This window comes from Ambystoma mexicanum, chromosome 8 (genome assembly GCF_040938575.1).
Source record: "Ambystoma mexicanum isolate Mex_15411 chromosome 8, UKY_AmexF1_1, whole genome shotgun sequence".
NCBI classification, from domain to species: Eukaryota; Metazoa; Chordata; class Amphibia; order Caudata; family Ambystomatidae; genus Ambystoma; species Ambystoma mexicanum.
The window spans coordinates 1051453771-1051480061 of NC_090929.1; the positions used below are offsets into that span (position 1 = coordinate 1051453771).

General features: G+C 44.9%; 1 protein-coding gene across 5 annotated transcripts in view; it reads left to right on the forward strand.

Annotated features, from left to right (window-relative positions):
• Positions 1–26291, forward strand: part of ZMIZ1 (zinc finger MIZ-type containing 1) — a 706997-nt gene that overhangs the window by 100916 nt on the left and 579790 nt on the right. For 4 of the 5 annotated variants that reach the window (XM_069611024.1, XM_069611019.1, XM_069611015.1 and 1 more), the window contains exon 2: positions 19996–20094. The gene's annotated coding sequence lies outside the window, so the exon portion shown is untranslated. Of the gene's footprint in view, positions 1–19779; positions 19802–19995; positions 20095–26291 lie in introns of those variants that run through there. The other variant, XM_069611016.1, reaches the window with a different exon arrangement.

Sequence of the window (26291 nt, forward strand, 5' to 3'; positions counted from 1 at the left end):
TATGCGCTGGTGTTTCCTTAAAATCAGAACATTACATCTGGATGTGCTGTCTCGGTGATGTGCTTCTACCTAAAAATCTTATCTTTTTTTACTTTGAAAGTATCTAACACAATGCTCCAAAATGCAGGGACATTGTCCCCGCGGAGGCACCCTGTATCTCGAACTACGCAGAAGGGAATGCTTGCATGGAAAGGTGCAGGCTCATGCATGCACACAGTTGCACGCACATACAGGTGTACTCACTAGAGCGATTAAACCTGATATCCAGGGGGTATATGCAGCTACGCAAAGAGTGACTTCTACTTAATGCCACACTGGCACACAGATGTTGAGAAATGCACACACGTGCAATTTCGATCCCCTCTCCCCTCTCCCCGCCTCTCTCCCCCTCTCCCTCTCCCTCTCTCTCTCGTCCCCTCTCCCTCTCTCTCGTCCCCTCTCTCTCTTCCCCTCTCTCTCTTCCCCTCTCCCTCTCTTCCCATCTCTCTCTCTTCCCATCTCTCTGCCTCTCTCTTTCTCTCTCTTTCTCTCTCTTTCTCTGTCTTTCTCTGTCTCTCTCTGTCTCTCGCTCTCTCTGGCCCTCTGTCTCTCGCTCTCTCTTGCCCTCTCTCTCTCCCCCCTCTCTAACTCTCTCCCCCTCTCTCTCTCTCTCCCTCTCTCTGCCCCTCTCTTTGCCTCTCTCTCTTTCTGCCTCTCTCTGCCTATCTCTGCCTCGCTCATTCTCTGCCTCTCTCTGCCCCTCGCTCAGGTGGGGGCTGGCAGTGAGTGCAGATGCTCGGGCTGGCAGGCAGCGGTGGCTGGTGTGTGTGTGAGTGTGTTTTTTGTGTGTGCTCTCTGGCGAGCTGAGCAGCTTGGCTGCCGAGCAGGCCTGAGCTGTGGGAGATGATTGGCAGTCGCACACAGCTCATTATACAGGCAGCTGAAGATGGGGAAACATTTGCTGATGCCAGTTCAAATTGCTCCAGTCCCCCGAGGCCCAGCAGTGTGATCCGCCAGTATGAAATATTCACGTTTTTATCACCTCTGCCCACAGGAACGCTGTCATTTTCCACCAAATGCTCGGCGATGTTCTGCCTGGCTGTATCCATGCGCGTGGCTGTGTTCGTGTCTCTGCGTGTAGTGATATTGCGCTCCCTGCTGGTGCCTATATCCTGTGCATAATCGGGTGCCAAGGTGACGGCTCTTACAGGCGTTTTTGATTGTTCAGTCCAGTGTTAGATCTGTGAAGGGGTTGTTTTGGTGTAGCGTCCACTGAGTTGAGTATCTCCTCTGTGGGGAGAATTTCGCGCCTGTATTTCGAGCTTTTGAAAGTTGCCCTATGGGGAGCACTGGGGCTGAACTCTTCTGTCGTTCCACGGAACGCTTCCGCTGCTTCCAAGCACCTGTGTTGCAAGAGCGGCCTTTCCTGCCGTTTTGAGCATGCCACCCTCCCGCCAGTGTGGGGGTTGCCTCTCTGGTACCTTTGGACAAGCCTTTCTTCTCCGTTTTAGTTCTCTATCATCCTCTGCCACCACTGAGGGCTCTCTTCTCTCCCACCGTTGGGGTGACTTTTCTTTCCTGTCATCGTGGCGACTCTTTCCAGCCAATTTTCTGGCGCCACTTTCCTCCACCATTTGAACGACTCTTCTCTACCGCCACAGGGGGAGACTCTTATCTCCCCTTTCTGTGAAAAATCTTCCCTCCACTTTTTGGAGCCACTCTTCTACCTTGTCATTGGGGTGACTCTTCTCTCCCACTATTGGGGCAACTCTTCTCTTCTTTGTATGCTCCCCACTCTAGCCATTACATATACTCCAGCCTGTCGTTTGTACATAGCTACCCACCCCTTAGTTGGGAGGTCTCGTCACCTCTTCTCTTAAGGAGCTGCTCTGCTCCCACCATTTGAGAAGGTGCCTTTTCTTCTGCTGTTAGTTGGCCTCCCTCCTGCTCCCCTCTGTAGAGAGGTCTTTTTGAACCCCAATGGGGAGACGCTGCTCTTCTGAATGGTGTGCACCTCTGTGATGAATAAACTTCCTGGGCACCAGTAGTTCAGGGGTGAATGTCGTTTTCTAAACCATCAATCGGCCCCACAACCCTAGTACACCAAAAGGGTTCCAAACAGATTGGAAAAACAAGCAAATTAGAAACCTCCTTGTCCAATTTTGGTAACGTGGATGGCACGGCAGGCTTATCTTAGAAAGCTTGTGGATCATTCGTTAGTTGTAACACAGCGAAAATACAATTGTTACCCAATGATAAAAGGCACTGTCCAGTCAAGATTGTTGTGGTATAAATAAAGTCGATATTTTTGATACAGTTTAACGCTATAAAATACAACCCACCCTGTAAGGGAATGCAGAGGACTGACCATTTCAAAGAAGGATAAGGGATGCACTCTGGATACTGACAGAGGAGGGTAGTCGGTATGGTTAATAACCATAAGTTTAAATTTACTTGGCTTCAGCACAAAGGGAACAATAGGGATTAATATGTCTCTATGGGCCTTCTGGGAAGGACCAGTGGGGCAGACCCACAATGTACCTTGTGCTGTAGGTGTTCTTGGTGTTCGACAGGGTCGAATCGGCTTCAGGGCGCTGTGCAGGCTTCTGTGACAGAGTTCGAGATGAGTCTGCTGCGGGTATCGTGCAGCAAGACAATTTGAAAAACTAAGCTGGACCTACGGCTTGCTGGCTGGCCTATAGGGTGGCTCAGGGTCAGGAATCGTCGGGTGCGGATTGAGGAACTCGATTGCCTTGAAAATGTCCTTTAATGCGGACAGTGGTAGAGGCTCTTTGAGGCATTTCTCAGAGCTTCTTCGATGGGCTTGTATCGTCCTTTAAGGTGGAAAGCTCACAGCTGTGCAGTGTGTTGCAGACAGCTGCCTTGTCCTTGGCTTAAGGTTCAGACACCTTCTGGCACTCCCTGTCCAGGGAACTTGCTGCAGAGCCTCACAGAGCACGCAGTGTGCTGGCTGGGTGCCAGTTCTGGAGCGGCTGCAGGGTCTTCTGGGTTCTGTTCCCTGCGAGAGGTTTAGGGGAGGGATCTTGATTGCCTCTTTAGATACCCTGGCCTTCCTTCACTGGCGGAAGATGCAAGGCAGACTGTATCTTCAGTCAGGGTCTGAGGAGGAATTGTTCTTAATGACTTCTTGTTAAGTCTTCAGGTGATCTGCCAAGAGAGGGGTTTGGTCCTCTTTTGAAACCACGTGGGCCACAGTGATTGGTGTAGGCTAAACCCACTTTAATTAACCAATCCTTGGGTCCTACCAACAATATCCTGTATGCACAAGGTCATAACCAGAGTGCTTAGCACCAGGAAAGGTAAAGGGGTGAAAACAGGAACAAGGTGTGCCCCAGAATAAAAATGTCAGAATCCTTCTTTCAACAGGAAGCGTTCTGGTCACACTCCCTTGTGATATTGAGTTTCACACAGCTTCCTGTCTGTTGCTCAAAGAGTCTCTTTATGGTTCCTTATTAAAGTGGCAGGTCTCCCTTGAAGCTGTGGCGGGACCAGACTCTCTGGCTCCTGCAAACCCTATTCTTGTACCTTATGAATGGGGTGGGGTCCCCCTAGCGGGGGGGCCTAATGTAAACGGACCCAGACATGAGTTCACTGTCATTGATACTGAGGGCAGGAGCTGGCTTCAGGTTGACAAAGATTGCATATGATATGTTGCCTGGTTTCCTGTCTACTTTGTTATCCTCTGTAGCCAGGCCTCATGTGGTCCTGTTTGGAGTACCCTCTATTGGTATGTTAATTGCTTCCACCAGCTGCAGCGCCTAACAAAAGAGCAGGGCGGTTCCATGGAGCCTTTGTCAGCTAACCAGGCAGGCCATGGCAAGGGGAGGTTTGGTGTCCCCCCCCCCCCCCTCCTCCCTGGAGATGTCATGTTGTTCTCCTGGCTGTCACATTCCAACTAAATTTAGCATGGCCGGACAGTGCCTGTAGGCGTTGTCCATCCCAGAGTACACAGATCTATGCTTTGTCATGGTGTGAGCCTTGGAAAATGTGTTTGGATCAGCCACACACATTTTCCTGAGGTTGGTCTACCATCATTTCATTTAATATAAAATTTCAGAAAAGCTCAGGTTAGCGCACACCCACCATGCAATTGGCCGAATTCCTCAAAACCTCTTTCACAGGCAAATCTTTTATTGTTATTGAGAAATGACACGGTTTTCATTTCTCAACTTTAAAAAAACTACAATACAAGATTGCTGCCATAGTCCAGATAGGAGGGAACTTCCCGTAGTTCCTCCTCCCTTTACATGGCGGTCATTGTCACAGTGGGCAAGCGCTGAGTTTTCCAAGCGCCATGAGTGAAAAGGCAGGTATAGGTAATTATGGGAAGGGTGGGCGGGGTGGGGGGGGCAAAAGAAAGGTAGCATAGGCTCACTTGCCTGTTGCCCAACAGTGAAAATGGCCACCTACCGCTGCTCAGCGGGCTTGGAATGCAGGATTTACCATTCTGAGCTCCCTGATTGGCTGGGAGGCTCCCTAAATACTCTCCCTCCCCCACACAAGGTGGTCATTTTGAATAACGATGCAGTATTGTCTGAGAATGTCAGGCCTCTCAACATCATGCTTTTCACCTTTGGTCTCACTGTGTCTTGCCTGTTAAATTCCTAGTGGTCAAATGGATTTTAATAAAAAACTTATGTGCTAGCCGACTTTGTGTGTAGAAATAACCAGGTTTGCTTGGAAAAGTAACAAGGACTTGCATAGTCTGCAGTCCCTGTCACTGTCTAAATTCTCCCGGTCTCATTACAAGTTAGGCGGAAACTCTGCGGTAAATCAGCCCAAAAATTTCCCTAAGGAATTACCATTACCGCCACTTGGTCAGGCCGAATTTCTGCCGGATTACAAGTGGTGGTGGCGGTGTCATTCCCCATTTACTTTAGGGCCTTTGGACCCAATTGGCCTTTTTTTGCAGAACCAAACATCATAATTTGGTGTAGTGGTAAAATTGGCTAGTAACTCGCCGCCAAGTTGACCACTTACCTACTAACTCGTGATGAGGCTGTCTGTCATTTAAAATATCTTCTCATTTATAATGCAATGCAGTACTGGGGGAGGGATGGCAGTACAGTACATTTTGAAGCTATTCTTTCATAAAAGCCGTCTGTCATTTACTGATTGGTCCAAGCCTTTTTCCTTTAGACTCGTGGGTTGTCCTGTCTGCATCGCTGAACATCTATTGCAGAGCAACAATAAAAATAGGGCATCGGGAGTCACAGGACACATTCATGGCCACAGGCAGTGGTGTTGCACACAGTGTCCCACACCTTTGTCTTTTTCTTGTCATGGCTGAAATTGTGGCTTTTTTTTTAATTGTTGTTTAATTGTGCCTGTTTGGGTGTTTTTCTGTATTTTTCTTAATATTACGGTATTTATTGAGCGTGAACCTAGTTTCAAGAAGCAAAGGAGCGCTTTACAATCCATAGGGGGAAGAATAAGGTTAGGGAGCAGAGAAACGAGCGAGTGAGGATCTAACAATAGGGATGGACCTACAAGTAATCAGTGGAGGAAACAGTGGGGATCAGATCACCCATTCTTGGGTAGGGAGAGGAGTGGATAGTGTATGGGCATAAGTGTTAAGAGGAATTGTCTTGAGCTCTTTCCTGAAGTGCAGAAGCCAGGGGGTGAGTCAGATTTTGATGGTGAGAAGGTTCCACAGTCTTGTGGCATAGGTGGAGGGTGCCCTTCTTCTGTTTTATTTTTATTTTCTTCACCGGAGGAGTTCAAAGTTGCACATATCCTTGCCTCTGGTGGATTGTATTCCTGTGGAGATGCTGAGTTTCCCAGCAAGGTAGCTTGGGGACTTCAAGGTGACCGCTTTGTAGATGATGCTGCAGGATTTGAAGACGATACAGGCTTGTAGCAGTAACCAGTGCAGTTTGATGAGGGTTGGGGTGATGTGGTCAAATTTTCTGTTGTTTGAGTCATGCTGCAGCATACAATTTAGGGGAGAAAGGGTATTTGCTGGAAGGCTTACAAAAGGGCATTGCCACCATCCAGGTGGGAAAGGACCAAGGATGGACAGGAGAGCTGTCAATTGTTTTTCGGATAAAGGGCATTTCTTTTTTCCACACCAGCAGTCCTCTATCCCCTGGTTGGGGGTACTAGCTTCGAGTTCTGCCGTGGTCTTCCCTTTAGGTATTGCCACTCATGTCTATCAATGTTTTCTGAAGCTGACAGTCTCGCTCTGCAGTGCCCTGAGCCTGAACACGCCTGGCCTGACTGGACACACTTACATCCACTTTACTTTGGTTACTCTGGCACCATTCCAAAAGTCTTGGACTTTCATCAGTTCGATCTATTTCTCGCAGTGGCCCCTTCAGATCAATATGGAGCAACATATGGGCCTTCCGGAAGGCGTAGTGACTTTGTGCCATCAACAGTGGGCGAATTGCCAGATGTTGTTCTGGGACTCGCTTAAACAGTTCCTGGTGTGTTTTGAGTTTGGAGGGCACTGCTATGCTGACTTGGTCTGTACCCTTCAGCAAAGTGACGATCTGTTTCTGCGATTGTTTGATGCCAGCAGGTTCACATATAATCTGGTTGATTTATGCTCCCCTTCAATTTCTAAAGGTCTCTTCTCCTACTTCTGTATCTCCTTTTCGAGCTGGGGCTGAAGGGAAACGGCTCGATCACCACCTTCACATTGGCACATGCCTTTCTTCCACCAGGGAGAGTTGTGCCCCACAACAAGCGTTAAAGCCATACCAAGTCTTGTTCACACAGCATGGCAGGGTGGTTGTATTGAGAGCTTGTAATGCTATTCTAAAATTCTCAAATTTGCTGTTAATTGGGTGTTCTACAAATAACCCATTTCGTCATCCTATGAAGAAAGATATACGTGCTAGAAAGTCTTCAATGCCTGAGATTGCAGCCTCAAATGAAAGGAACATGGTGATCGTCAATTTGGAAAGACCTGAGTTGAGAGAAGCTCTTGGGAACAAAGTCCTGGCCTGGTTACAGTCCAAAGCCAGGTGCATTGTATTAGAACCCAGGATTGTATACTCTTGCGTAGGGTTCATATTAAGGAGTGGTCCTTGATGGAGGGCTCGGACTGTATTGTAATTGGTTGCGGACACTAATCTTCCATCTTTTCTGAGTCGTAATTCACTGGGAAGGCTATCCCTCTCCACGTGGAAGAATTGACTGACCTTTGTGAAAAAGGTCAATTCTCCCGCCATTGATTGTGAAAATGTCAATTAGTATACACCCGGCAAGTTGGGCTATATAAATAATAATCGTGGGATGATGGCCTCTTGCAAGCTGATAGTACTGCATTGCACGCATCCAGATGTGCAAGATGTAACATTACACCACTCCTTGCGTGAGATGCAATCCTCACAATCTGCTTGGTTTACCATCTCTTACAAGGTACTGGAGGACCTTCTTCGGCGGCCTCCAAAATTGGTTGTTCCGGCACAGATCCCTGTTGCCGCTGGATGTAAAGATCACCATAATCACTGTGCCTCATAAATTCGCTGGTCCGGTAACAATAGTACCAGTAAGCTTGCCGGTACCATTGTTACCGGACCGGCAAAGTAAGAGTTCCGCTTGCAGGTGCCTCCCCGCCCGCCAGGTCTGACCTGTACCATTCTGAATGGTGCTGGTGCATTTGACCTCCCCATCCCATCGAGCCCTATGGGAATGGGGAGCATTGTTTTCCGGCGCCCACAAATCGGCAATCACCAGGTCCGGCAAGGCCGTAATGACCCGGTAATTTCCCATTTGCGGGCGCCGGGGGGGGGGGGAGAAATGCTACCGGCGGTAGCTGTGCCTGTTATACCGGCACGGCTACTGTCTGTATTGTAATGAGCCCCACTGTCTTTTACAGTTTGTTTATTTTAGAGGTATTTTTTCACAGCAGAAATACGGCTATGCATACCAAGGGATAGTGCAATTTATTTGTAAGTTAATTGAATACTACGGTGGCAAGGATACAGGGGAAGTTGGTAGATTGCAATGGACCACGCACGGTGACAAACCATCTACGACAGCTTTTAAAGGCAATAATTTAAGTCGACGGCTGGCTGGGTTCTAAAGGCATATCATTATGCCCTCCTTTCACCCTTCCTCGGAAGCATAGACCACGTTGCGTAAACTGGAGGTGTTTAGAGGACTTTTTATTTCTAGCTGGATTGAGCAAAGGACATCCCGTTTTCAATCAAGCTTTACTGGCCTCTGGTAGTCATTCATCCAACAGTCAAGTCCACAAAGCATCCATTGCTTGTTTAATGACCTCTTGCATTCTAGAAAGCTATGTAAAGTCGGGGGCTCCGCCTCCTTTTCGGGATCCACCCTTTAGCGGTCAGCCTCGGGCAGCATCCTTTCGCTGTACCCCATCTGTTGGGCAGCCATGCTGGCTGCTGTATATGCATTTCGCAAGCGCTGCATCCATGGCGTGCTAACCCACCACACTTCCCTTTCCTCCATTAGGACTAGTTCATCAGCAAAATGGCACCTCCTGCTATAGTTTATATATGGTTTTTAAATTACACTTGTAGAATTATTTTGTCCTTTCTGGATTTATTTTTCCCTGGTGACATTATGCCCCTGTTATAAGAGTTGGGACACGTTTAGCGGAGTGTTGATTTATTTTTTATTGCAGTAATTATTTATTTAATGCCAGAACGAGAGTCCCATTTCAAAATGTTTTGGCCTCAGTATTTGTGTATTCAAAATATGAACTCTGCAACTGTGTGCTTGCATACCTCCTTTTTTCTTTTTTTTTTGCCCCGTTAATAATATTACTAACCAGACCCCGGAGTGCTCTCGGAGCCAGAAATATGGTGCTGGCGTTCATCGACCCGCATTATCTTTTGCCTTTGGTGTGATTGTATTAGCTTGTGAATGCAGCAGCCAAAGCTCACAGAGTAACCAATCAATATTGCCTCATTGATTGGCTTCCTATCTGACAACCCGTTTTTTTTCCTCCTTCATTCACCTGCCTTTAATGGATTGTATTGCTGCTTTAATTGCCAAAGGTTACAGATTCGCCCCAGAATGTATTCGGCCCATCCCCCTCACACACACACACACTGCTCCTTTGCAGAAGGCCTGCAGGATTCCTTCTTTTCCCCCATGCACACTGAGCTGCAATATGATGCGACAGCAGCAACCGAAACCCAGCGGGGAAAACGTGCTTCATTGGAAACTGCATTAATGATTAATAAAAATCCCGAGAGCTGTTTAATTTTTTCCCCTGTTTAATGGGCATCAATAATTGAAGGAACTTTGTTTGTTTTGATGGCAGGGCGGCCATTTTGCATGAGTGATTTGATGACTGATGTACATTGCCTTTCTCCCTCATCTCTGCTTTTCTTGCTGTTTGCAAGTCTATGAATTTGGACTGTCTTCTAAAGAAGACACAAATGTGGAGAAACCGCTTTTTGGGGAATGTATGGTAAATGCCCTTTTTGGGGGCATACATTGAACAGCCTCAGTGGACACGTACATTGAACAGCAAACGCTGAGAGTTGTAGCCCCTTTGGCAAATCATGATGACTGTCATCTGGGAGGTTTATTAAAATCATCTTTGCAGAAGTACCTATGTGGCCCTCTTTGGGAAACGTGCGTTGGCTGGCCCTCTTTGGGAAACGTGCGTTGGCTGGCCCTCCCTCTTTGGGAAACATGCGTTGGCCGCCCCTCCCTCTTTGGGAAACATGCGTTGGCCGGCCCTCCCTCTTTGGGAAACGTGCGTTGGCCGGCCCTCCCTCTTTGGGAAACGTGCGTTGGCCGGCCCTCCCTCTTTGGGAAACGTGCGTTGGCCGGCCCTCCCTCTTTGGGAAACGTGCGTTGGCCGGCCCTCCCTCTTTGGGAAACGTGCGTTGGCCGGCCCTCCCTCTTTGGGAAACGTGCGTTGGCCGGCCCTCCCTCTTTGGGAAACGTGCGTTGGCCGGCCCTCCCTCTTTGGGAAACGTGCGTTGGCCGGCCCTCCCTCTTTGGGAAACGTGCGTTGGCCGGCCCTCCCTCTTTGGGAAATGTGCGTTGGCCGGCCCTCTTTGGAGGCTTGCGTTGAATACTCCACATTTGGTGATTGTATATTGTACAACCTTTATTGGAGGGCAACGCTAAACTGCCATTCTGGAGCTGTATGTTTAATATCCTCTTTGGTTAACTACATTGAACAAGCTCTTGTAGATTATTGTACATGCACCTTTGGTACATTAAATGAGTCTTGGTAGAACATGTCTCTTTGGAGACTTGCAAGAAAGGTCCTCATCGGTAAAGAGCAGTCCAATTTGCACTTGCCACTTGACATTTGCAAGTAATGATGTCACTGCTTTTTATGTGATGGCGGCTTAGTGTGTAGTTACACATAGATAACAAGTTCTTTGATACCGGGTTGCTTTAAATACTGTGCTGCTTTTAAATGTTATGTGAATTGGTTTACTTGAGTAGTTTAGGATTCCATACTTCACTTAGTGCTTGTGATAAGCACATGTATTATCTCTGAATATTCTTGTATTATCATTGCTTGGTTCTTTCAGTTAATAACAATCTTAACACATTTTCAATTAGTAAATTTACTCCTGTGATTTATTGCACCTTGCATTCTACATGGATTACCATTTGGTTTCATATGTCTTAATGGTTTCACAACTTTGTTTACAATAAGCATCATATTTGAATGATCTAGGATGTTATGTTCAATTAAGTCAGTGAATGTAGTAAGCACATTGTTAGTACTCATTCTTTCTTTTAATAATTAGATTGATTCAGTTAGTACGTTTACTTGCGTGATTTATTACACCTTACATTCTATTACACCTTACATTCTATGTGGTTCTCACTTATAATTAGTTTCACATTGATTTCTCGTCTTAAAAAAACATTTACAAACGGCATCACATTTTCATATTTGTATAAATAAAAAAAGTTATCCATGGGAAATAATATATTCCAAAAAGTTATTTCAATACATCTTGGTTAGTGTTGAGAAATGCACAGCTCTACTTGTGTATTTGATGATATTTTTATGATGGGTAATAGATAACATGTTGTTCATGCTCTTGATTTAAGACCTTCTTTCAGACTTCTCATGTTCTATATCAAAGTTGCCGCCCTTTGTCTTGGAAATTGTTCTTGGTTACCTTTTTCTTTCTACAGGTTCAATGGTTTTGAGACCAATTTTCTGAGTGTTTATACTGTTACTCATTCGGTATTCCGTTTCCCAGTGTATGCATAGGGATGGTTTTACAGCTTGAATCCCTATTCCTGTATGCACCCTTGGAGTTTACGTTTGGTTCTCCCAATATAAACTTTTTTGCAGATGCAAAAAATCCCATAATTGACACATTTTGTATCACCGTTGATGAAAGATCTAATCTTAGCAATGCATCCATTTGGCAATCACATCTCCTTTGTTGTATTCAAATTATAAGGAAAAATTAAACATTTACCACATGATTACCAAGCCATGTCCTCTCAAAGCTAGTACTTGGTTGTGGTGAAATGTGGATGCTTTTTTTGTATACAATTTGAGGTGATTTGCCTATTAGCATCTCTAAGGCCTTATTAAGTTTTAATATGTGCCAATGTTTTCGTGTTATTTTTCTTTGATCTTTGTTTCTCGAAAATGTGGTGATGAATCTTAGTCGTATTTTCTTTTTGTTCAGTCTAGTTGAACAATGTCATCATTTTTTCCTGCTTCTTCAGATTTCACTTTATTCAATGTTTTTGTACTATAGTTTAGTAATTTTACAAATTAATGCAATTTCTCAGTAGTTCCTTTCCAAAATAATAAAATATCTTTATACTGATGCCAGCTTATTGTTTGTAATTGGTATTGTGTTTCCAACAGCTGTGTAACAGTTTTTTCGAAAAAAATGACATAAATAGGTGCACCTTTCACACCAATGGCTACCCCTTGTTGTAAACGATAGTCTCCATCAAAATAATTACTAGTTGGAACCATATTCATCATTTCCAATATATTATTACATGCATACAAACTTGCAGACTGGTCTTTCTAGGTGTTGTTTTATAGCTATCTGATCCAGAATTCCATCTATATATTCTGATAGGTGTTCAGTCATACCACTTATTCCACTTCCTGTAGGTCTTACTGGTGGACAATCGTAGCCCTCTTTATGAATTTTCAGTAAGAAGTATATACATTGTGTCTTTGGGTGTTCACATATAAGTACTCTGTTTCTTTGTTTGTAATGAGTCCATCACTACACCAATTCTCCATCGTTTGTGCTATCATTTCTTCAAGTGTCAAATAGATGTTTTGGTTTACTTTCTTATAGCATATTTCTTGTGAGATGTGCATTACCTGCTCAAATATAATCTTCTCTATCCATGATCACTACATTTCCTCCTTTTTCTGCCTTCTTGATAATTTTTTATTTCTTTGTAGTTTCACACATTCTCTCTCCATCTCTCCTAAGATTCACGCTGTTGTAATTTAAATTTTTCTTGCTAGTCATTGGTCTATCTTTAGAGATGGTTAGATACATTTTTCGAGCTAGATAGCAAAGTTCGGTCATATCATCTTCTGGTAGTATAGGTGTGAATTTCGATTTAGTTTTCATGCCACTGTCAGTTGTTGGATAAAATGTGCTAAAGGTTCTTCTCCTTCCTCTATCCGCATTACTGTTTCTATGGGCCTCATTACAAGGTTGCCAGTCCGGTAACAACAGTACCAGTATGCTTGCTGGTAACGTTGTTGCCGCACTAACAAACTAAGAGGTCTGCTCGCGGGTGCCTCAGCCTGGCAGGTCTGACCTGCTGGGCGAACGGCACCCGCGAGCAGACCTACACGGTAGCACCGTTATTAAAGGTGCCGGTGCTACCGGCCTCCACATTTCCATTGAGCCCTGTGGGGCTCAAATGGGAATGAGGAGTAATAAATCCCAGCAATGGGCAATTACCGGGTCTGGCGGGGCTGGAATGCCCTGGTAATTGCCCATTGACGGTTGCTGGTAATTTCATGACTCCAGCGGCAGCCGTACCGGTATTTAATGGCACAGCTACTGCCTCAGTCATAATGAGGCCCAATGTGTTTAATATATTTTACTGAAAATTCTGACTTTGGTTCAGCCTCTGTCCTTCACGTGTTTCCATGTTCATGAAATGTTTTTAGAGGTTCAGTTTGCGTGTAAACCTAAGCAAATCTTTATACACTTGAGACGTGTTCCATTCTTGTAAATGGACAAAACGCAGGCTTTTTTCTAATACTCTTTTCTTGCGTTTGTCTAATTTGACATTGCTTAAATTAATCCCTAGTGGGTTGGAAGCTTTATTTGTTCGTACTTTTCTTTTTAGTCTTGTCATCATTCCACTTGAAATGGTCACATTTTTGTATTCTGTTTTTCTTATCTCCCCTACTTCCTCGCATTCTTGAATTCCTGTCTTTCCACTAAGTTGTCTCATTTTTGGTATTTTGTTCCCTTTTTTTCTGGTGCCTTTTTTTTTGTTCTAAAAAACGTGACTTATTTGAAGGTTCTGTTTGACCAGTACACGTATTTTAAGTGTTGTCACTGTTCCTACCACTTGAGTCTACTTATGAACTTAAAGATAACAAATCTGAGATTTTTGTGTGATGATCTATATACTTAGTGTTGCCATGTTTACTTAGAAAAATACTTGTTCTTCCCTGTATAATCTCTTTATTCCCTATAGGACTTTCTTGGTTTTTTAAGTTTAATCTCAATTTGGCAATTTGTCATTATACAATTGAGTATTGCATAGTTCCGTGTTATGGCATACGGTAAATTCATATCCTCAATGTCTTTTTTTTTCACCACTTGTGCATGTTTTTCAAATTTGTCATGTTTACATTTATCATGTGTAATTGGAATCTTCATCAAGTGTTTGCTCCCAATTTAAAACTCTATCTTCATCTTCTTTAAAACTGATGTCTGGCATTATACATATGAGTAAGCCTCTCTGAATTCTTTCATTTTCTAAATGTTGGTTTAATGTTGTGAATGCTCAAAATGTATTGAATTTCATAGAAATGTCTCTAATTTTTACGAATGTTTTGACTTTGGGTTTCTTGCGTTATGTTCTTCGTGGTATAACATTGGCTGTGCTGCCTATTGTTCCAAAAAGTGCTATTATGTCTTCATATCAGTTTTCTTTATAATCTGCCATATTTATGACAAATGTAATAGCATCTAGAACGTGAGTTGAGAAATTTTGAAATTCATGGATTTGGAACAAATGCCTGATCAGGTTGCGTCGTCCTAGTTGCTGCGCTGTCTTAAGATCGAGCATTTTTATAAGGGCAACCTCGCCTCAAGAGACTGTTAGAGACAATTTTCTTATTATACATTAGTTCTGTTTTACCTCATTCATAAGTGGGCCCCAAGTTATGTATCAAACGAAAAATATATATTTTCACTCAATGCTTGCAACTTGAAATGTTTCCCCCCGGCGTCTATATAAGACAAGACGGCATGCTTTTTAAAGTCTAAAAATTGTAAATACAATGATGAGTTTGTCTGAGGGGGGGAAGACCCTGGTCCTCGCAAATCAGCTGAATATCATTTTTTAGTTTTGGGTTTAGGTGTGACTTTAAAGCCTTGTGTTGACACTTAATTGTCCAGTCAGCCAAATGCCATCTGTTATCGCTGAGAAATCTCCTCTTATTCCAGCTAGTGTGGTGGCATGGCTCTTGGCTACGGTCTTGCTTCTTGGGCTCAGATAACGCATTGTTGATTGACTGAGCCAAGCCATCCTCACTCCCTCTCAAGATGGTCGGTTCATCCACTCATTTGGTTGAGAAATGCCTCGAAGGAGAACATCCCAAAATGCATCTTTTTTTTGAAAAAGTGAACATCATGTTCAATTTTACTGAGATTTGGGGTCCAATCCTGAGGCAATAAGGTAATCTTAGTGTTCGGGGGAGCTTGGTACCTAGCTGCTGCCGGAGATGCATGAGCTGCCATTTATTTATGGTTGTTTGGTAAATTAATAATCGGAATCGTTCACTTCATAACGCCCACCTGTGCATACAATCTAGTTGTGACGTTTGGCTGATGCTCATATTAATGTGAGATGTTGGTGAGTGGTTTGACCTGGTGAGAGGTGGACCCGTTGAGTGAGTTCCACAACCTTGGTGCTGGCAAGTGTGGTCTTGCTGTTCGGTCAGAGTGGAAGCCTCTTCCCCCTTTTCCATGAGTGACTATTTCTCTCGGGAGGATAGCTCAGGGGGAGCGTGCTCACCTTGGAAGCAAGATGACACGAGCAACACGGGTTCGATCCCCGGGTCTAGGCTTGGAAACCTCTGGGTATTAAGCGTGTTATAAATGACCTATCCCATCATAACTGTCCTTATATAATGTCATCATGTGGCTATGCACAATTTTCTGATGGCGCAGTGCCGCCTTTCATGCAGTGGGTTCATAATTTCCCAGAAGCAGATTAATGCAGCACTCTAAAAGGTTCTGTTAATCATAAAGTCATTGCCTCTATTTGAATGGGCTCTGTTGACCTGGTCGTTGAAGTCCGTATATGCTCTGGAAGTGGGTTGGATGTTGGCACCTGGGCTGGCAGTGATCTCTCTGTACATGCCGAATCCTGGCAAGGGTGCTGATATGCAAGTGTACTTCTTGAAGATAATTTCTTAACGCTGGTGGTAACGTAGTGTAGATTCAAGAGCAGGACACTTCACTGAATAAATAAGTGGGGTATGGCTTCCTTGCTGCTTTGTGGGCTGGAGAAGGCAAGCGCTCCTGCCTTCTAACTGCTCCGGTCTACTGCTTCTTTCTGTGAAGGAAAAAGTGATTTGCATGCATAGAGGGCAATAGAACACACTTTTGCAGTAAGATTAGTCGTGAATTTGTTTTGGTGGGAGTATATACATCCTGTGAACCAGTACATTTACAAGATTAGCAAACTGTTGCTAAATCCTACCCTCTTGATGATTTGTGCATCAATATATGGATTTGTGTGTGTATGTATATGAACATGTACATATTTAGTAAAACCCTGCAGATAAGTGCCAGTTAAGGTGAATCGGTCCACAGAACAAAACCCTTGAAATTCAATGGCATGAAGTGACGTCAAGAAGGGTATCCCGTGAAATATTTACTCCGGTGACCATACAATCCACCTGATGCAACAAAAATAAATTTTCCGATTGTTATGGGCGCTGGCTAATGTGTTCAAAGTACAAGGGAAAAGACCGGTTTTGATTCTACCGATCTCAAGGGTCAGGCTTAATTGCGTACAAGTGAAGGACTTTTGGACTGAAGCAGTGGATTGGGAGCCCAAATTAACCTTGCATCAAAACTGGTGATCCTGTGCTCAACAAGCTCACTGGACCTCCAGGATAAAGGACAACAGCTATGCCCAATGGGAGCCTTTGCATGTGCAAAAAGGTTGATCTTTAAAGATATGGAAAGCAAAGATCAAACCACAAGTGGACACTGGGGCTGATTTGCGCCGAAAAACGGGGATTTGTGCGCCATTCTGGCCGCAAATCCCCGTTTTTCGGCGCAAATAATTCCATGAATCAGCCCCACTGACTTTTAGATCTAGATACGATTGCTAAACTGGAGAAATGGGGTATCCATCGGCAAAGATGACGAACAAAGACATGAGTGCGGTCAGTCTTCACGGAACTGCATGTAGACTGATTTACAGTGCTCTAGGCTTTTTGACTGCATATTGTTTGTTGCCAGCAACCCACCTTCTTGCCCTCCCGGTCCCGTCTGGCTTTCCTTACTCTGCTCTATCCTCGCTCCTACATCTTTCTTTACCCCCCTCCACCCCCCCCCCCCAGAACCCCTCAAAACTTTGTTCACACTTATGCAAACACGGAGGGATTGGCTTGTATTTTGCTGGATATGCTTTGTGGCATTTCATTTTTTTAACCTACTTGTTGATGATTTGCTATGTCCAACGTAAGACCCTCAAAATCGTAAACATTTTGTGGGAATAAAGGTGCCAATTTAAGGCCACCAACCCCTTGAAATTCAACAGGTGTTGAAAGCTATGCCCCGTTAACGCCGAGCAGCCCTGGTGTGCAGTCCATGAGCCTACTGATGTCATCGCTGAAAACTAGAGCACGTGGCTTTCCCAGTGTTTTGTTAAACTAGCACGTTCACATCACTTCAGCTAAAAAAAAGTTTTCCACTGATCTTGAAGGATTTTGTTCTGCCTTATTTAACTCCAGCTATAATAAGTTTTTTCTTTTGATAACATTTGATGACGACTATTTTATTGGTGTATTCTTAAGCTATGCATCATGGCGCTCTCGCCATTGCAGGTCTGTGAGCAATGGGATGTCCTGTGGCCATGGAAAATGGCTATTTTGCCTGGGGCATGGCCTTTGAACAGACCACATGCCCCACTTTACCACCCATTGACGAAGAAAAAGTGGGACCAGGAGGAGGAAGGGAGGCTGGAGCAAGAAAGAGAGATGAGGGAAGAAACTGTGACCAAAAAATGCACTTGAGGGACTGTTAGAGGGATGTGCAGGGTCATAGGGGAATGGGAGGGGTAATGGAGGACCTGCACCTTGCACTTCTGTGGAACACAGCACTCGGTGCGTTCCTTTGCAAAAAGCGCCATCTTAGCGCACATTTCATCACAGCAATTGTAATGCTGTGAACGCAATAACCGCACAGAACTTCAAAGGGTTTCATGTATTAAAATGGCGGCAAAAAAAGGCCATGGTTTTGCCACTGCAATCCATGCAAGGGATGCGGGGGATACCCCTGCAGCGCCCCGGACACATTATAGGAAGCTGGTGGCATCCCTGCTCCCCTTAAATGGGTATAATGGGTACACCTTTTCCGGGCAAAACCACAGCAATTTTGCTGTGATTTGAACTTTTTTGCCGCGATTTTATTACTGCACACCCTTCAAAGGGCATCTTAATCTCTATTCTGCTTGCACTGATGTACTAGTTCATATGAAAACTCCGAAATTGTGTAGCCTTTTGATGTGAAAGGGCTGGTCTAATCACGGCTACACAAGTACCCCCAGAAAAGCAGGGTAACACAACTGTAGTTGACTCTGTTCTATGAAATGCACTGTAGCTGCCACGTCTCTCACAGGCCACCACTTTTTTAATTAAAACAAGTTTACATTGTTTCTTTTTTTTCTAGATGGCATTTTCTTTTCTAAAGCAAAGCCTCGTGAAAATCCAAAATGGTGCTGGAGGGTTTGCTTTTGAAAAATCTGTGCTTCAGCTTCAAGCAATGCATTGTGGGAGATGCTTAAAAGATGTTGTTGCCAGGCACACCCCGCTACGTGGTACAAATCAGTCCAGTTGTTTTCACTTGGCAAACACAGCCCAGCAAAAGGCACATCTGCACGACTTTGTGGCACCCCTAAAACAAATTTGAAGCAAATTATTGGCGTGATTTTAGACTGTGTGCCCGCTCAATGACTGCGCGTTTTCGCTAGTGGAAAGCCAACGCAAAAAGTAAAACTCCTTGAGTTTGCATCAAACTTTCCAGTTTTGGGGAAGGAAGGAGTAGGCGGGAAAAGATCTCTTGCAAGATTTTAAACGGATGTGCCAAACGAGTCAAAGTGATGGGCCATAGAATGCTCTCAATTATTGGATCTTGGGTTGCGCCAGATCCGTCGTCGTCCTATAGTTTGTCAAAGTTGGTAATTGTCATTCTAAGCTATTAATGAGAACTCCTGCATCAACAGTAACGAAGACGCTTTCTTACAACAGCGCCTCGATGCCCTTGGGCTGTAGTGCGCTTTACAAATTCAAAAATATAAATAAATAAAATAAACCGCGTCCCTATGGAGCATTGAGCAAGAAGATTTGTATAAGCCCCCACACCCACCCTCAGCATCACAAACCCCATTTCTCTGCCCTCCATATTTATTTAAACCCAGTCAGATTCACTATACAGAGATTTGGTGGCTATTTGAGGCGTATCGTTTGGGTGGGGTGGGGAGCGGGGTAACGTTCGGTGGAGTGTTTTTTTGTATTTTTTTTTTTTGGTACAGATTCCAAAAGAGTTAAAGGTATTGCTGGGTATTTTACTGGAGAACCCATTGTGTACGATGTCTGCCTGTCTGCAGGTTTGCAAATCAGTGGGGTTTGTTTGCCAGTCTGTAGTCATGCAGATACACCCACATGTGAAACATGTGTAAACTCTAACAGGGTTACACGCTTTGACACCACTGTGGTGGTGCGGCTTAAAAACTCAATGTGTGTGCATGTAAGGGTGTACCTGTTTGAAATCCTTTTGGTCGTGCATGCGCATGCGCGCGTGTGTGTGTGTGTGTGTGTGTGTGTGTGTGTGTGTGTGTGTGTGTGTTTATGCATGCAATGGCGAAGGACTTCGCGTGTCTGTGCCCTTCTGGTCAAGTCTTTGTGAGTTGTTCTGCTAGCGTCTGCAAGTGCGCACAGGGTTTCCACGTGCTACTTGCACGCGCTCCCACTTGCGGTAGGCAGTCTGCATGTGGAGCTTGTGCGTCTGTTTTGTGCATTTGCCTGGCGACGACTTTTGCTAATGTGTGTGTGTGTGTGCGCCGGTGGATCCCTGAGCGCACGCACAAGCTTGCTTGCGTGTTTCCGGGTGTGATGGTGGGTTTTGTCCGTGCGTGCTGCGAGCCTGTGCGTGGACCGTCACTCGCGTGCACTGCAGCTGGTTCCCCCTGTGCAATGGCGTGCGGAGCTCCAGTACTCTGCCCAACCTTCCTGCATGGGCGTGGTATCGGGCCGCGTCTGAGCTCGCTGGGGCACTTGGCTGTCACTTGCCATGACATTTACCAGCACCCCCCCCCCCCATAACCTGTCATTAGGCAGGGATGGACAAACTCGCAGAAACCGCCACAAATGTGGGTGATTCTGTCGGCCCTGGGAAACGTGTTTTGCAAGGTGGGGAGGCACTTTCACGCAAGCTCGGTACCGCTCGGCCCTTTTGCACGTGTGCCACAGCGATTTGAAAAACAAATTCTTTTCCCAGCGCAGATGGCCGGGAAGACGCGGGAGCCATACGCTTCTGATTGCTTGGTTGGAGGCAAGGGGCGTGCTCGCTGATCTAACCTTGTTCCAATTTGCTTTGTTTGCAGGGGATAATCGGGTGCGGAGCTCCGAAAAAGCACAGTGGATATCTGGGGAATTTGGCATGTGCCGATTCGGCGCGCCGTAATCCTGGGATAGGCGAACAGGTAAGGGGCTGTTCCACTGCTTCTCTTTGTGTTGACTGTCAGGGCTGCTGAAAATGTAACACCCACCCCTCTCCAAGGCCTGTACATATGCATGGCCGCCCAGTGTGAAGATCTGCTTAGAAATGCATCCCGCCTGGAGAAGCACTGGCCAGGCCCAGTTCTTGTTCTAAATTTGGAACAGACAGCACCTGGCCAGGTTAGAAGTAATCAGACCAAATTTAGACCAGGCAGCTGGGCCTTTCCTGGAAGGCGCTCTTCTTGATGTACTGGGTCCATAAAGCGATCGAATCACTCTTGTGCCAACACCTTTCATTCAGATATGCTAATTGTGTCTTCCTGCCCTTCCATGACACTGCTTCATCTTCAGATGGTGTTTCCTGTGTGTGTGTAGCCTGACATGCGTACATTATGCATTTGATGTTTCTTGCTGTCAGTGTGGTGGACCTGTTTCCTCAGCATGGCTTACATACTTTGCGCACAACCTTTGCTTAATTTCATGTGTGACTCCCAAGTGACTAGTTAGTGTTTCAGGCTTCTATTGGTGGGAATCTGAGAAAATTGACTGATGCTGTAGGCTTCCATTGAAGGAATAAGAGAGTGCCTCAGGTGTTCTAGGCTGTGATTGCTCGCCCCGATGAGAACCCTGTGCGATTGAATTCAACCTTCTATAGATGAAATTGGGGGATACCACAGAGTTTTTAAAAAGAACTAGAGAGCCAACATTCCACCAGAAACAGTGTCGGCCCTGGATGCCACGCTGCTGGAAGAAACGCGTCACCTAACCATTGCAGCTTACTGGATACTTATCCACCAGCATGGCGTCCACGGCTACCAACTGACAATCCACAGCCTCACTTTTTGCTCTCATGTGGTAAGGAACGTCAGTCCTCTGTTTCCTTACTAGAACTCTGTGGGGAACACAAAGTGATGTGCTTTGATTTTATGCCGTCAATGATGGGATTGGAGAGAACCGTAGATGAAGGACTAGCCTTTTAAGATTCCATTGCTGTATACTTGGAAAGACCCTGGTGGTTACCCATGCAGTATGCCACCATTGATGGAAATACAGAAGGCTGCTAGGCCTGGATAACTTTGCAAGGTTTCTGCCGACGTACACGGTAAACGGAGTCACTGGCTTCTAGTGCAATGTCTTAATGTAGGGGTAGTTTGTGTAGTCCATTTTACAGTCCCCAAACGTGCTTTTGTGCACTCTAGTGACCAGGTTTGTGAAACTGTATAGATGCACATCTAGAAGGTCATTATGTTATGGAAGCGCATGCTCTGGGCAGGAATGCTTTTGACAGCAGTTATTGGGGAAAAAAACGAGAAGCTACTTTGATCACATGAATGAGTTCTGTCCACTGAACTTTGCATAATTGGATGTTGAAGTTTCGGTGGGGGGGGGAAGTAACGGGGGAATCCTTAATTTCCTGTGCCTCATGTAGGAGGAGCAGGTATGACATCACTTCCTTTACCAGGATGTCTCGTGTTGCGCCATTTGCTAGAAAGAGGACCTAAAATTGGAGGCGGCTCCTGAAGAGAGCCTGCGTTGTGTATATGGCCGATTACCAGGGAACTCCTCTCCTTGGAAATATCCTGAAATAACGCAAAGAAAAGAGAATTGAAAAAATAGATCTTTACCCGCTCGTGCAGTCATACCTGTTGCGCTTTTACAGGGGCTCTTAAATTGTCATATTTCTGACACACCTGCTCCCCTTCCCTGTGATTACGCTGGAAAGGGTGTAATTGTGCAGTGGTTTCTGCCGCTCGGAGATGCAGCGAGATGTGCCTTGCATAGTAGGCCTCAAGCCCACCTGTTTGAAATTGAGCTTTCGCGAGTCAGGCTGTTATTTCCCTTTGTGACCATCTCTAAAGGAGAGCCAATATTCCTCCTGCTGTGTGCAGTTGGTGACGGCACTGTCGCAGGACGTCTGGATAACAACTGGCATAGTTGTGGCTTCTTGGGTTTTTCTTGGCCTTTTTACGCTACATAAATCTGGTTTGCAGCTGTGCATAAGTTGGTGCAGTGTTTTAAAGGGATTCTGAGGCGCCCCCGTCCCCTTCCTGCGGGTTCACAGAAAGTCTTTGATGCAAGCCATGTACCCTAAATTCTCCTCTAGTGAAAATAAAGGAAGCGGGTAACTTGCAAGCTATTCAAGATACCCAGTCTTTGGTTAAAAAAAAAAAAAAAAAGTTTTAAAGGAGTTTGAAGTCTGCATGACCGCCATCAATATCCAGCTGCAGAGAAAAATGTAAAATTGTTGGTTTTGTAAAAAATAAAGTGCAATTTATTTTGGAGGTGTGGTATAGGTGTTTGAGTAGGGCCTCGGTTAAGTGTTTGATTACACAAATAAAGGTTTTAATGTGAAATGTACCGACCAGTGAGCGCTCTACTAAAATGACCACCGCAGGGCTTTAGTGTGGAAATGATGGGAATTGCAGAGGGCACCGTCAGCTCCAATTTGTCATTCATGGAAAGGGTCATGTGAAGGGGTTTAAGGAGAGCCACAGCTGGAAGGGTGTGGCAAAACCGTCTATAGAGCTCTAGCTCCGAATAAAACAGTGTCCACCAGGTGAGATGAGGCATGGTGGCAGCCCTACAGATAAGGGGTGTATCGGCTGCTTTTACTCCCTAAAAATAGCCAAATGCTCCCTAAATATGGGGTGTTAAAATACTAACAAAAAGTAGAACACAGACACTTAACACCTAGTGCCCCTGCTTTTGCCGACACAGCTCCATTCATCAATTTGCTGCAGTACTGCACATGGGACCACCAGATGAAACCGCTACTTCCGATTGGGAAGTAATGATGGTAAACCTGTATCTTTTTTAATTTGTATGAATAACTAGGTGCAAAGAAATGATTACAAAAACATTTGTTTTCCAGTTTAAACATATAGTTGTACCCGCTTATAGAATGCTCCCATTGAGAATTTGTTACTCCTGTAAAAAAAAAAATCATTTTACTCCCAACTTGAAAATTGGGAGTAAAATTCTCCCTCTTCCAAATCTTATCTGTAGCACTAGATGGAGGTGAGAGCATCCTAGTACACCCTTGCCCACCAGAAACCCTGGCAACCATGTTACTGATGGAGCAAGAGGACCACTAATCATTATTATTATTTTTTTGGACAGTTTTCTCTTTATCTATGTACAGTATCACTTAATGAAGAGGTTTTTGAGTTGAACGCCTGTTTCAGTGATTGCGAAAGAGCACCAGATCCACCCTGCGATAGCGTGCACGTCTGTAGCCTGTCAATGGTATTGGGCTTTACGCCCAGAAAATGAGCTGCCTATTGCTCTCAGACTCTGTTCTTTGTCGTGCTACTGAATTCCTTTGTTATGGAATGGGAACAGATTTCTGCTTTCAAAATGTGTGAATTCCAATTTCTGTGTGTGTTGCGGCCCCAGTAGAGAATGTGTAATTGATGAAAGAAAAATAGAACACTGCAACAATGATCCATTTCTCCTAAAGAACATGGGCCTTTTGTGGCAAGGTAGTCAATCTGCGCATGGAAATTCCCGTCTTGTCCAAATGTGGACATTTGAAGTGTCTGCCGGTTCGAGCCTCAGTGTTGGTTTGTGTCTTCACTTGTTAGAGACAGTATATTGTATTTGTTAATGTGCAGTTGAAAATGCATGTTTAGGGCTTTGAAATTGTGGTGATCAAGTAATCTGTACTGAACGGCAAACGGTTTTTACCTGGATCCCAGAATTTGGTCAATTGGGGCAGCATAGGATCACAACCAAGGTTTTCTGGTTCAACGGTAAACCATTGATTCACTAGAAGAAATGGCCAGAGAACCTACAAACTTTAGTAAAGGCGGTGAAGCTCCTGTTCTTTTTTCAGGTGTAGTAGTTTCCCAAGTGACGACAAACCATCGTTACAGGCTGGATGCATAGACACGTTCTCTGTTTTTCCATCAACCGTATCAACGATACAGCAGCCAGTGCCATTATTCGTATATCTGTTTATACACAGAAGACTCGGCAACCGTGTAGGGTGCAATTTGGTGGTAGGAAGGGGCCCGATGAAGTTCCACTTGCCTTTTTTGACACACCGTACCCTTTCATAGCCATAGTAATGAACAATATATTAAAATATGGGTTATACCAACTTCATGCTGAGGCTTTACTTGATTGTCTGTGATGGGGCCCGGTCTATATCACAAAGCAGAAGTGTGGAGATCACTTGTATCCTATGGAGGTGGCTTTGATCCAACTCGCCATGCTGACTGCCCTCCACCTGAATGTGACTACACAATCGGAGAAGATGTGACGACCAGAGGGGAGAGGCATGGGGAAAGTTGGGTGAGGAAGAAGTGGGAGTTAGGGAAGCCTTGTTTGTGATCTGAAGGTATAGTTAACATGTTCCCTCTAGGCCTTTTGTATCCATTAAATGACAAGGAGATTCTACTAAATATTAATTTTCACAGAGTAAATGTCATGTCAGTCCTCTGGCAATTATATGATAAGGCATTTGGAAGTTGCACACTATTCCTTGTTTTAAAGTGTGTTTTCCAATCTTTCTCGAACCCCGAGTTTGTTAATATTTTCTCCTTCAACACCCCCACCCACAGCAATATGTGCTGTTTATGAACTGGCTCTCTCCTGGCAAAGAAACTAGTTATGTGTGATTTGTAAATACATAAAGTGCAGATTCACGTGACCTTCCTTCCTTTGAGATCTGGAACAGTGGAATTATATTGCCGAAGCCTGTTCTGAATGATTAGCACCGCCACTCTGCCTCAGCTAGCTAACATGCTTAATAACTCAAACTAGAGTTTTTGTACTTGGCACTTTGTGAAAAAAAAATTGCTTCCGACTCCAATCTCTTGTTTGGGAGTTTTTAGGTCTGGAAAAGACCCGGGGCTATGCTGATGTCAGAACTGTCGGGACTGGGGCTACAACCAAAAGACCAGGGGCTATAGCCCCCTTACTCCCCCCCCGCTCCCCCTAGCAACGCCTCTGTCTGCAAGTCTAGCGCATAAACACTGTATTGCTGCGGCTCTCACTTGAACCAGGAGCTCCAGACTCCAGGAAGTCTCGCCACAAGCTCACTGCAGATTCCACTTTGGAAAACGTGATCATTTGACATTGGCCAATATATGGGAAAAGAAACAAAATGGCTCCCATGCATTGCACTGTGGGTAATGTAGTCTACATATTGTTTCCGAAAAGTTAGTGCTTGCAGCTTTTTCACTTTCTCTGAGGATATAATTGCTGGTCGGCTGCATCCGATTTCCTTAGCCACTAAGTACTCTAATTAAAAAAAGATTACAATGTGGCAACTATTTGAAAGCGACATTTGACCAGTAAATGGCGGGAGTTGGGGAGTGGGGGTGTATTGCATCAAATGTATGCTGAGACCTTTTGCAAACGAGGAAGGGCTTTTAAGGGTGACACGAGTATCCTTCTCCAGATACGTTTCAGAAGAGGAAATATTTTACAGTCACTCGAAGTTGTGAATAAAATATTTTTTTGCCGAAAGTAATATCCATTAGAATAGAAGTCGTTAGTTGCATACACATATATTTTAGCTTTAAAATATATAATTTTGTAATCCATGTTTTTTTACACCTAGTGATCTGTGCACGTTAAAAGATGCATATTTGTTTACCTTAATGTAGGCCATTATCTGTCATCAATGTTCGAAGTCCTTCCAGTGACGCTGCTCTGCTGGTACCACTCATCAGAACCTAGATTTGGAATTTGTGAGGGACGCGTGGAGCCGGCTTTAATGGCAGTGTTTTTTTTTTTTTTACTACGGATTGTATTATGTTGAGAGCATGTGCCTATTTTGAGAGGGTAAACGTTGCTGGTGGCGGCTTATTTACAGGGCTGGCCATGGGATTCCGACACCCCTGTGTGCATGAGTTATCTGTGTCGAGGGGGATCAGCACGCCGAATAAAGGGAATAGCCACCACCCTTGCTTTTCTTGGACTGCACTTATATCAGGACCTCCTGTTGGAGAAACTACCTGCTATCGCACAGGAATACTTACCACACGTTCCAAAATTAAGCTTACCCCTGTCAGAGGTCAACCGCCCCTCCAGCCCCTTTTGGAAATCCAGCTCTCTTTGAGGGAAGCGGGGGGAATAACATGCCTGCGGACCCCGATATCAGATTGTGACAGAATAACCTAGGCATTGCCGCCACAGTTCCCAGTCCCTAACCTCCAGTTTGCGGCTTCTT